Source organism: Bos indicus, chromosome 12, assembly GCF_029378745.1.
Source record: "Bos indicus isolate NIAB-ARS_2022 breed Sahiwal x Tharparkar chromosome 12, NIAB-ARS_B.indTharparkar_mat_pri_1.0, whole genome shotgun sequence".
Lineage (NCBI taxonomy): Eukaryota > Metazoa > Chordata > Mammalia > Artiodactyla > Bovidae > Bos > Bos indicus.
In genome coordinates this window covers 87,394,364-87,404,624 of record NC_091771.1, presented here as the reverse complement: position 1 = coordinate 87,404,624, position 10,261 = coordinate 87,394,364, and the positions used below count along the sequence as shown (strand labels likewise).

The following is a 10,261-nucleotide window of genomic DNA, read 5'->3' as shown; positions in this document are numbered from 1 at the left end:
CCTTGCCATCTTTCCAGTAGTTTCTAAATGTTACTTCTCCCTAAGCCTCTCCGGGCCACCAGCCAGATTTGGGGCCATGACTCTCCCCCGCTCCCACTTGGAGTAAACAGCCACCTCGCCCACCACCCTCCCCCCGCCCTTTGCATCTTGAGATGTCCCCATCAAACTGCTTTCATGAAACGGAAGTTTGCTTTTTGTTTTATGATCTGGGATTAGCACAGAGCTTTTATGGGCGTCTGTCTTCTCCTGTACCTTTGTTACTTGTTCCCGAGGGGTCTGTCCTCAATGAAGGTTCAGGGTAAACTTTGGCAATTTACTTTGAATAATGACTATCAGGGTCCCCTCCAATATTTCAAATAAATACTGCGGACTGTAATAAAATGGAGTTCTGAAAGAAAGCCTCAGACGCCAGCCAGACTTCAAAACAAATATTTTAATATTGTACTGAACTGTAAAACCATTTATTACTAGAATTAATTGTTGCTCGATTTATTGCCATGATTCCCTTGGTATCAGACAGGAATTCAAGGACATTGCAACTTACATCCTGCTGTCTGCTCCCCGTGTAATCGTTCTGCAGGGCGTACCCTGGCCCCCTGGGGGGGTCCAAGTATTTGGAAGTGGGGTTCTCTGCAGAAAGGAACTTCTGGGCTCCACTCCATTCTCAAAATTGTAGTCGATTTACAATGCTGTTGTGTTCATTTCTGGCATACAGCAGAGTGATTCATTTATATACATAGGTACATATTGTCATATTCTTTTTCATTTTCATCATAAGTTATTATAAGGCATTGAATATAGTTCCCCGTGCTCTATACGCTGAACCCTCTGAAGAGAATTCTCAAAAGATGAGGCTCCAAGAACGTTCTGAAGCAAAGAAGGACAACTGAATTAAATCGTAGCCTCTTGGGATCACAGGGCCATTGAGGGACTGGGCTGAGCTTCCTCTGTTTGTATTTAAAAGAACACGCTCTTCTGTACCAAGGCGGCCCGAGGTGTGTGCGGAGCAGTGGGCTGCAGCCAGCGCTGGCGCTGAACCCCATGGGCCACGGGAACCGCATCCTCCTTTGGGCCGCGACGAGCCCAGTTGTGGCTTGACACCGGACGTTTTCCAATCTGCCCCTGCTCCCGGACCTTCACAGGACGATTCGGGACCTGAAGTGTGGGTCCTCCCCGCTGCCTACAAATAAAATAAACCGTCGCTTCCCGCCCCCGTGCCCGTGGTCTGCGGGCCACCGGGAAGCCGTCCACTGCCTTCCTGTGATCACGCAGGCCGCAGTGCTCTCTTCGGATCTGAGTGAGGCCAGTTTGGCTTAAGTAGGAACAAACGCAGTGAACCTTGAGAAAGCATCGTTCTTCTTCCTCTTCTGTGCTTCCCTTTGGCAGCTCTTCACGGGAATCTGGGTTTCTTGGTTGAGGACAGAGCCTTGCGTTCAGAGTGAATTGAAAGGAGAGGCGGGAGGAAGGAGCAGTCAAACTGAGTACGAAAGGCTTCCTTGACAAAAGTGGGCGCGCCTAGGGCAATCTTTTTCCGTGGACATGTTGACCTTTCAAAGTACCTGAAATCTCATATAAGCTTTTTTAAAATCGTGCAATAATGACACAGCGAGGGTGCGTCTGGTATTCCCGGCTCACGGAGTTAGGGCGATCGCTCTACCAGCAGGCTGCCCGCGTGCCTCTGTATATCTGTCCTCGGGGTCTCAGACTTCGGCAGAGTCAGCGGACAGGACCCCATTTTAAAAACCTACCAGGTGTCTGGACTGTAGGATGCAATCAAGACTCACGCAGTCTCTTGTCTCAGATCTCAAGGCCGAGAGGGTCGTCCCAGTCGTGGACCTTGAGCCCCACGGGGTCTCTGTTCTCTCGAGATAGACGTTACCTGGCATGCTTTGCCAAGTGGAATTTTCGAGGTGACTGGCTGGCACACGGATGTAGTACGTCAAGTCAGTGACGTGTCTCTCTTTTGAAACAAAACAACATCCCTCGGGGTTGTCCCCTCGTGCGCACATGGTGGCAAATAATTGTTTGCCAAGCTTTCTCTCTCCTCCCTCTCTGTGTTCCATTGAGATCATGGAAATGCAAAGCAAATAGCCATGGAGTAAAATGCCTCAGAGAGTATTTGTTTAAGAGTATTATTCCAGGATATGCACACAGATAAAGACTTTGTGTAATGAGTGAGTGACTCCAGAGGCCAAATACCAAGAAGTCATGCTCTGTACCCACTGTGTCCTGGCCAGGGTGAGGTCACTCAGGGCCCCTTCAGGACATGCCCTTAAAAAACGGTCACCTTGCCAAGCTCCAAATCCATGTGCGCAGGCGGAAACTCAAGGAAGGAGCTTAGGAAAATACCCCAGGGTGCTGTCAGTTTGTCCAGAGATCTAGGTTAGAAGCAGGCAAATGAAACCCGGTGGGCAGAGGACAAGGGAGGCCTTCCAGATCCTTCTAGAGCCAGGGGGCACTGGCAGATGTCCAGGAAGCCTCCAGACTTGGCAAGCGCTGGCAGCTCGGAGCTCGCTTCTCATTTAGTTCTTCAAGGACCCAAAGAGGCAACAGCAGCTCCTGCTTTTGATGTCCTGCGGGGTCTACGGAAACGACAGGAACCATCGGTGTTTGGAAATCAGGGTCGTGGGTGCCGACACGCCCTTGTTCCCTGCACGTGCAGCGGACAGACACAGCGCTGACAGTCTGCTTTGGACTAAGACCCGGAGCAAGAAGCACACGAGTGTCTCTGCATATTTCATGATTATTGACTTTTTAAATTGGTTTTAAAATAAAAGCTTTCTGGACGAAATACAGGTTTGAAAGGATGGCTAGGCGGTGTGGCTTAAACCCCACACTCCTTGTTCATTCTCGCCTCCGTGCATTCGCTTCACCATCCCCCTCGAGTTTCCCATAAACCTCTGTCTGCGCTGCAAATCGTTTTACCACCGAAAATGCTGTGCACGGGGCTAATGGGGTAATGAACAGATTTTTCATGAACAGACCCGTGTGTTCACTGACTGCCTAGAAGCAGGCTTCGAGGTGCTCGTGAGGAAGCACAGCGGGGCCCAGCACCGTCTTCCTTAGGGAGCCAGGCTTCCCGCTTTCCATAATAAGAACATAAAGAATCGCTTTTTATTGATATGGGAATGCATTTTTATTGCTTTTTCTGATTTAGCATCTTTCCTGAAAGTAGTGGATTAGACTCCTCATTTCATTAAAGGAAGATTACTGGCCCTGCTTCATTATCAGCGTTCTGATTCTCAGGGAAAAGCAATTTTCCACAAAGCTTTTTGTTACTTAATGATTACAGAGGGTGGCGATCGTAAAATTCACATGGAACTCTGGTAGAAACGCACACGTGGTCTTTATGTCCCAGCCGTGGGGAAAGCGGAAGGCCATATTTTTGTTTCCTTTGTTAGACTGCTTCACCTTAGTGGGAGAAAGGCTTCTCAGGTGGGTTGGTGGTAAAGAATCTGCCTGCCAATGCAGGAGGCACTGGTTCGATCCCTGGGTTGGGGAGATCCCCTGGAGGAGGGCATGGCAACCCACTCCAGTGTTCTTGCCTGGAGAATTCCATGGACCGGAGCCTGGTGGGCTCCAGTCCGTGGGTTGGCAAAGAGTCGGACGCGATGGAGCACACATGAAGACCAAGCGGGAGGAATGTTTTCAGCTCACTTGCTCAGCAAGAGATCGTCATGAGTCCTAGGCTAGGATGCTTCATAGCTATGTGTGGTGCCCTCAAGTCGGATGGGTACCAAGGAAATTTCCACTCTACAGATGGAGAGACTGAGAAGGGCAGTGTTGGTAACTCCCCTGGAAATAGAAAATATGCAAGTTGTGAAGAGGAGAGGAGAATTTGAGATGTTCTGAAATTCCCATCAGCCCCTCCACACAAGACTTTTAAGAAATGGCAGTGGGTGCAACCGAAGTTTTTGCTGATTCATACCAAATAATCCTCACTTTCTCCTTTCTTGTCAGAGGGCCAAGAAAAACCCCTGTTGGTCTCTCCTGGATGTTCTGTTCCACCTGGATGTGTACCTGTGGTCACCTGCAGTGGCCCGCCAGGCGTCCACCAGCCAAAGCTGGACGGTCCAGGCAGCTCCCACCCGTGGGTGCTGCCATCCAGGGACCCAGGGCACACTCGCCTCCACATGCCTTGTTCCTGCTCTGTCTACACTGGGAAAGGGACCCTTGCCCGGCCGCCCAACTGCGGGAGATGCTTCACAAAAGTAGGGGTCTACCTCCTGGGGACCTGGGGATGGAAAAAGGCATTCGTGGAAAGTGCTGGGGCAGCCCCACCCGCCTGGAGAGGACACAGTCTATGCCAGCTACGACCTCCGCTCTTAGTGGAGTAGAACACCAATACCTTCATTCCCCGGAATCTCCAACCCCCAGCGCCTGAACACTGAGCCTGCATTTGTGGCTACCATTTCTGATTCAGTAGGAGGGACTTGACCTGGTTTAAACCCTTCCAGGTGACTATGATATGCAGCCCAGCTTGAGAGCCCATTGCTTTGGGCCCTGCAGTGGAAATGGCTGTCCCCTCATTCATGGTGAACACAGAGGCTCAGAGAGACCGAGTCATTTGCCCAAAGTTGCACAGCTGGGTGTCAGAGCTATGATTACAAGCTGAGGTTTTCTGAGCTTGAAGGCGGCACCGTGGCTGAGTATTGGGATCACCCAGGAAGGGGCGCTTGGGGACTGACTCCAGAGGCTCGTGTGACGTCAAGCATCCTTATCTTCAAAGTTCCCTGAAGAATCTAATGTGAAAACTGGATTTGAAGACAACTTCTCTGACCTGAAAATGGACATCCCTGGGGGATGTATTAACAAAACAGATTCCAGATTCCACCCCGAATCCTGCAAATCAGAACAGGTGAGTAGAAGCCAAGGATCTGGATTTAGCATCCAGGGAGAGCTTCTCTGGCAATTTCCTTACACACATACACGTGGAATTTTGAGCACCGGTGTTGACCTTATGCCTTCCAGCTATCTCCATTTAGGGAGATTTCTCTCTGTTTCTCTCACTTTTCTCTTCCCCTCTCCTACCTCTTTTGGTTCTCAGTGTAATAATACTAACAACAATTTCTAAACTATGTTTTATTATTTTTTTTTCAGTCAATAGCTGTGCAGAGAAAAAAAGTTTCTTTTTCTCACATACACATACACACACACATCTCTTCTGTAGTTGGTCTGACAGTCTGCGTATTAAAACAAAATGAATCCAGCTTCTTAGCATAAACTTCTTTTTAGACTGAAGACTTTTAGCAGAAAATTATATAGATTCTGATTAACCAGCATAGTTACGAGAAGGGCTGTCTTGGCCTTTGTCTAGCAGGCAGAGCTATGTATATGGTTGAAGTTTATATAATTTTTTATTTAGATTAATGAGGTTTTACCCTTCCTTTTTTTTTTTTTTTTGCCAGTTAGGGTAACACAAAATGATGTTCTTTTATTCACATAGCCTGGATTTGCTGGAACAGAGAATGGGGAAAAGCAAGAACACAGGAAAGGGACAGAAGAGAGAACAGAGGAAGATGAAGAACAGACTGAAGATGATAAAGCAGTAACCCCAGCGACAAAGTGGAGGAGGTCAGGAAAGAAGGGCCATGGAGGGGCGGGGGCGGGCGGGGTGGGGGGTGGAGAAAGAGAAGAGGCTGAGGAGTAAGAGGAAGAACCACTTGGCGCTGGGTCAGGGGTTGAACGCGTTCCTTCCTCTTTGATCCGCAAGCAGTCCCAAGAGGCAGCAGAACACGAGCCAGCGAACTCGAGCAGGTGGGAACCCTGACGCCCAGGAGGTCAGGACCTGCCCCCTGGCTCCGGGGTCAGAACTGCGGCCAGAGCCCGGCGACCCGGTTTCCTGATGGCGCTTTCAGTTTTACTTTCTGGTCAACCGGTCCCACAGAAAAGACTACAGGGACACTGCATCTGCCTTCCTCAGGGCAGGAGCCCGAGGGGATGGACAGAGAGCCGGTGACGGAGGGAAGAGAGCCGGGTGACGGACGGATGGAGAGCCGGGTGACGGAGGAGGGACAGAGAGCCGGGTGACGGAGGGACGGAGAGTCGGGTGATGGAGGAGGGACGGAGAGCCAGGTGACGGAGGGACGGAGAGCTGGGTGACGGAGGGATGGAGAGTCGGGTGATGGAGGGACGGAGAGCCGGGTGAGGGATGGACGGAGAGCCGGGTGATGGAGGAGGGACGGAGAGCCAGGTGACGGAGGGACGGAGAGCTGGGTGACGGAGGGATGGAGAGTCGGGTGATGGAGGGACGGAGAGCCGGGTGAGGGATGGACGGAGAGCCGGGTGATGGAGGAGGGACGGAGAGCCAGGTGACGGAGGGATGGAGAGCTGGGTGACGGAGGGATGGAGAGTCGGGTGATGGAGGGACGGAGAGCCAGGTGACAGAGGGACGGAGAGCTGGGTGACGGAGGGATGGAGAGTCGGGTGACGGGTGGACGGAGAGCTGGCTGACGGACGGACAGAGAGCCGGGTGATGGAGGGCCCCGCTTGGGGCTCCCGATCGGCCAGCTGTCCCTGAGTTGTCACGTCGTGGGGTGGGGGGGGACTGCCTCCAGGCACAAAGCGAACCCGGTCTGAGTTTTCCAGTCTCCTCTCGGTTAACTCAGGCCAGGGCTCAAGTTCCAATCAGATGTGAAGGCTTAGTTTCAAGGCGACTGGAATTTCCTTCCTGGGTGGTGAGCTGCTCCCGGGAGGCCTGTGGAGGGCTCCAGCTGCTCAGCTGCTGGCCAAGGCCACCGCTTGCCCTCAGGTGTGGCACATGCCGGGGCCTGAAGGCAGAGAGGGACAATGGCGTGGCTCCTCTCTGACTCACCAGCAGTGTCTGCCTTTTCTCGTTCACTTTGAAGGAAGAGGTGTCCCTGTCTCAAATCTCCTCTACTACTTGGAAAGACAGAGAGGGAGCCTTCTACCTTTGGGTGGTTCCCAGGGTACGCCCACTGTGGGTGTTTTGTTCCGAACACTTGGAAGTGTCGGAAGTAGCTCTTTTGTGAATGAACTTGAAGACAGGAACACCGAGTCCAGGGTGCAGGGTGGGTGTGTGTGTGTGCTGCACTGAGTCGTGTCTGACTCTTTTGTGACCCCATGGACTGTGGCCTGCCAGGCTCCTCTGTCCATGGGGTTCTCCAGGCAAGAATACCAGAGTGGGTTGCCGTTTCCTTCTCCAGGGGATCTTCCCCACCCAGGGATCGAACCCGCATCTCCTGCATCTCCTGCTTTGGCAGGTGAATTCTTGACCGCTGCACCAGGATGTATCATAAGTAAACAGAGCAGAGGAGGCAGAGGTTCCCGTGGGAAGCCAGCACGAAGCGGGGACGCACCTGAGTCAGCTTCATGTTTCCTACTCTAAGGATGGTGCTTCATCAGAAAAAACATCCCAAGGTGACGGTGTTTTTCTCCGCTTATCTCTAATGCATGTTTTATGAGCCTCGAGTCGTGTCGTCTGAGGAGCACAGGAGTGGAAACAGCGGCACAGAAAGTCCTGCTGTGTATGCAAGTCTTAGAAATCTGTTTTCCTGAACAAACAAGTCCGTTGAAAGAACAAAGTCTGAAAGTGAATCATAAACTCCTGTTTTGTTGGAGCCGAAGCTGTTTTTGAAAACATCCCTGTTGGATTGGGGTCACGGATGGGCAACGGAGGACCAGGAATTGACTATAAATTTCCAGGAAGGACACAGACCAGCTGACAAGTCTGCTCTGTTCTGTTTCTTTTTTTCCTTAATCAAAGGCAAAGATAACACAAAATTTCCAACACACTGAGAACATTGTACCCTGGGTAAGCTTCAAATAAACAACTTTTGTTAACTCTCACATAAATGAATGTAGTAAGTGGAAACAACATCCTTAATAGGAAAGCTTTGTCAGAAGCCCAGAATGAATTTTCAAAGAATTAATGCAAGCAATCTGGTAAAGACTTCTTTAAAAAAAAATCCTGAAACATTATAAATTCCTGAAAATTATGCAGCTGACAGAAATCCTCTGAATTGTATTATTTCTCTCCTGGAGGCAGGTATTGCTCTTTCTAATGGGAAAGCAAACTCTAGTAAATGGAAAAATCCAAGTACTTTACTTTGAAGCATTATATTCAAATATTTTCTTTTTAGAACATGAACATAGATACAAGGAAAGCTTTGGACATTCTAATGAAGGGTATAGGCTACTTAGCTGGTGGAATACTTGTTTGGGATACTTGAAAATTACTTAAAATTAATCTTTGATAGTAACGGTGATCTGGGGATCACAGTTGAAAATTACTCACAATTAATCTTTGATAGTAACGTGATCTGGGGATCACACTTGACAAGTTCAGTTTTCCATGCATACACACGGGACACTCGGGAGACGCGTGTCCGTTTGTGAAAACTGGCAGACTTTGAAAATATCCAAGAGGCCTCATCCAAACAAAAAAACAAAAGAGCAAAAATATTAAGCTTTGGGCAATTTCCTTCAAAAACAAAAGTAAAATTTTCTTGAGTTTTAAAATAAGTAGATTTATCATTAAAGTTCCCCACTTTCGGATGACACATAAGAACCACTGTAACTTGAATTGCTTTGGAAATCCCTGAATTAAGCTTCATTCACTTTCGTTTGCCTCAGACGTCAAAACTGACCTATATTTGACTAGATGGAACGAATAGAAATACACAGAAGAATGAATTGTCTTCTTTAAGCATTGGGACATTTTTAAAAAAGTAATTACAAAAGGCTTGATCAAAGAGGCCATAATTAAAGGTCAAGAACAGGAAATGCAATCTTAGTCCCGAACACGCTGACTTTTCACACTTATTTTCCTCGTGTCTCATTCTGTCATAATCTACGCACGTGAACACAGCCAGATGATGACTTCTGCTTCATCCTCCGGAGTGCCCACGAGATTCTGGGCAGCAGGTGGGCATGGCCAGGGCCCTCGAGACCGCCAGCCGCCTGCCCCAGCCCGCCTTGCACGGGGCTGGCCTTCGGGCACACGGCGCCTCTGCACAGCCTGCCAGGGTGTGGCACGGATGTGATCTTGTTTACAGGGCAATGGTCCTTCTGCTGACACTCTGCCAGGAATCCAGGCTGCTTTCCCAGAAAGGATGTTTTCCGCAGGGTAGATCAATATTCCCTCCCACTATAGGGAGAGTCAGGGAGATAACCCGAGAACAGCAGGTACACACCCAGGGCTGACTGTGCACACCCGGGGCATGCACGTGCCACGAGGGACACTGGGGCGGCTGTATAGGGCAGTGCCCTGCCCTGGGTGCCCGCTGAGGGCGCGCGACACAGATGCAGGGGGAGCGGGAGACAGATGTCGCCGGGTTCCTGAGTTCCACCTGGGAGAGTGTCAGAGAAGAGAGAAAACCGAGCTGGGGTCTGCGAGAGGGGCAGGGGCTGAGAAAGCCCTCACACACACATGGCCGTCAGCTGGGATGGGATGACAGGCTAAAGAAGGAACAGGGAATCAAATCTGGCCCGTTTCCTTAGAACCCAGCCCAGGGCAGGAGCCAGGTCCACAGACGGTTAGCGGGGGAGGCAGAGGGCTGCCCCTGGAGGCAGGTGTGAGGACCGGGCTGCCCCAGGGGCACCCCGCTCTGCTCTGGGGCTGCAGGAAATCTCTGTCGGGAAGAGCGGCTGGGGTCCTGTGGTGGAGCATGACATGCAAGCTTCAAAGTTAAGTAAGTTCTTGGCATAGATTCATGAAAGGAGAACGCGCCTGAAGTGTAAAGAGAGCATCGGGGTGACTGGGGCAAAGCTGCTACCTTGGGGAGGGGAGGGGATGGGGTGAGATGAGACGGGATACATCGTTTCCACCTCTATTCTGTCTTTGTGCATTTATTGAGCAACTACTATTTTCAAGGACCTGCCTGAGGTGCTTCGACTACAGGGAGGCATGAAAGATCATCTCAGCTCCCCTAGCACGTGGATCTGCTGCGACGCCATGGAGTCCTGGGGGAGGGGCTGGAATAACCCCGGGGCTGTCCCCGCTGATCACCTGAACGGTGGAGCTCTCCTTACTTTGATATATTGACTGTGCAAGCTGTCTTTTTTGGAAATGCAAAGAAACTGGTACCATTTATCTCTTGTAGCTGCTCCCGGCCTGTGATAATAGAACTCTGAGATGTTTCTGTATCACGTTCTTGTCGGAAAACCCTCATGTGACACGGGTTGTATCAAACAGTTCACGGTCTAGATGCCCTGCCCAAGCTGTGTTCCAGAACCAGCGTTTGGGAGACATGAACCTCACCAACTCTGCCCTTTTTGTACAGAAAGTGGAGGGATGGTT

The 10,261-nt window shown here is 50.4% G+C and overlaps 1 long non-coding RNA gene across 1 annotated transcript; it reads left to right on the top strand.

Annotated features, from left to right (window-relative positions):
* Positions 1 to 242: 242 nt before the first annotated feature.
* LOC139186249 (uncharacterized) lies at positions 243 to 9,719 on the top strand. The gene is made up of 3 exons (XR_011569815.1): positions 243 to 4,858; positions 5,447 to 5,574; positions 7,167 to 9,719. It is a non-coding gene; the product is annotated as an uncharacterized lncRNA (long non-coding RNA).
* The last annotated feature ends 542 nt before the right edge of the window (positions 9,720 to 10,261 follow it).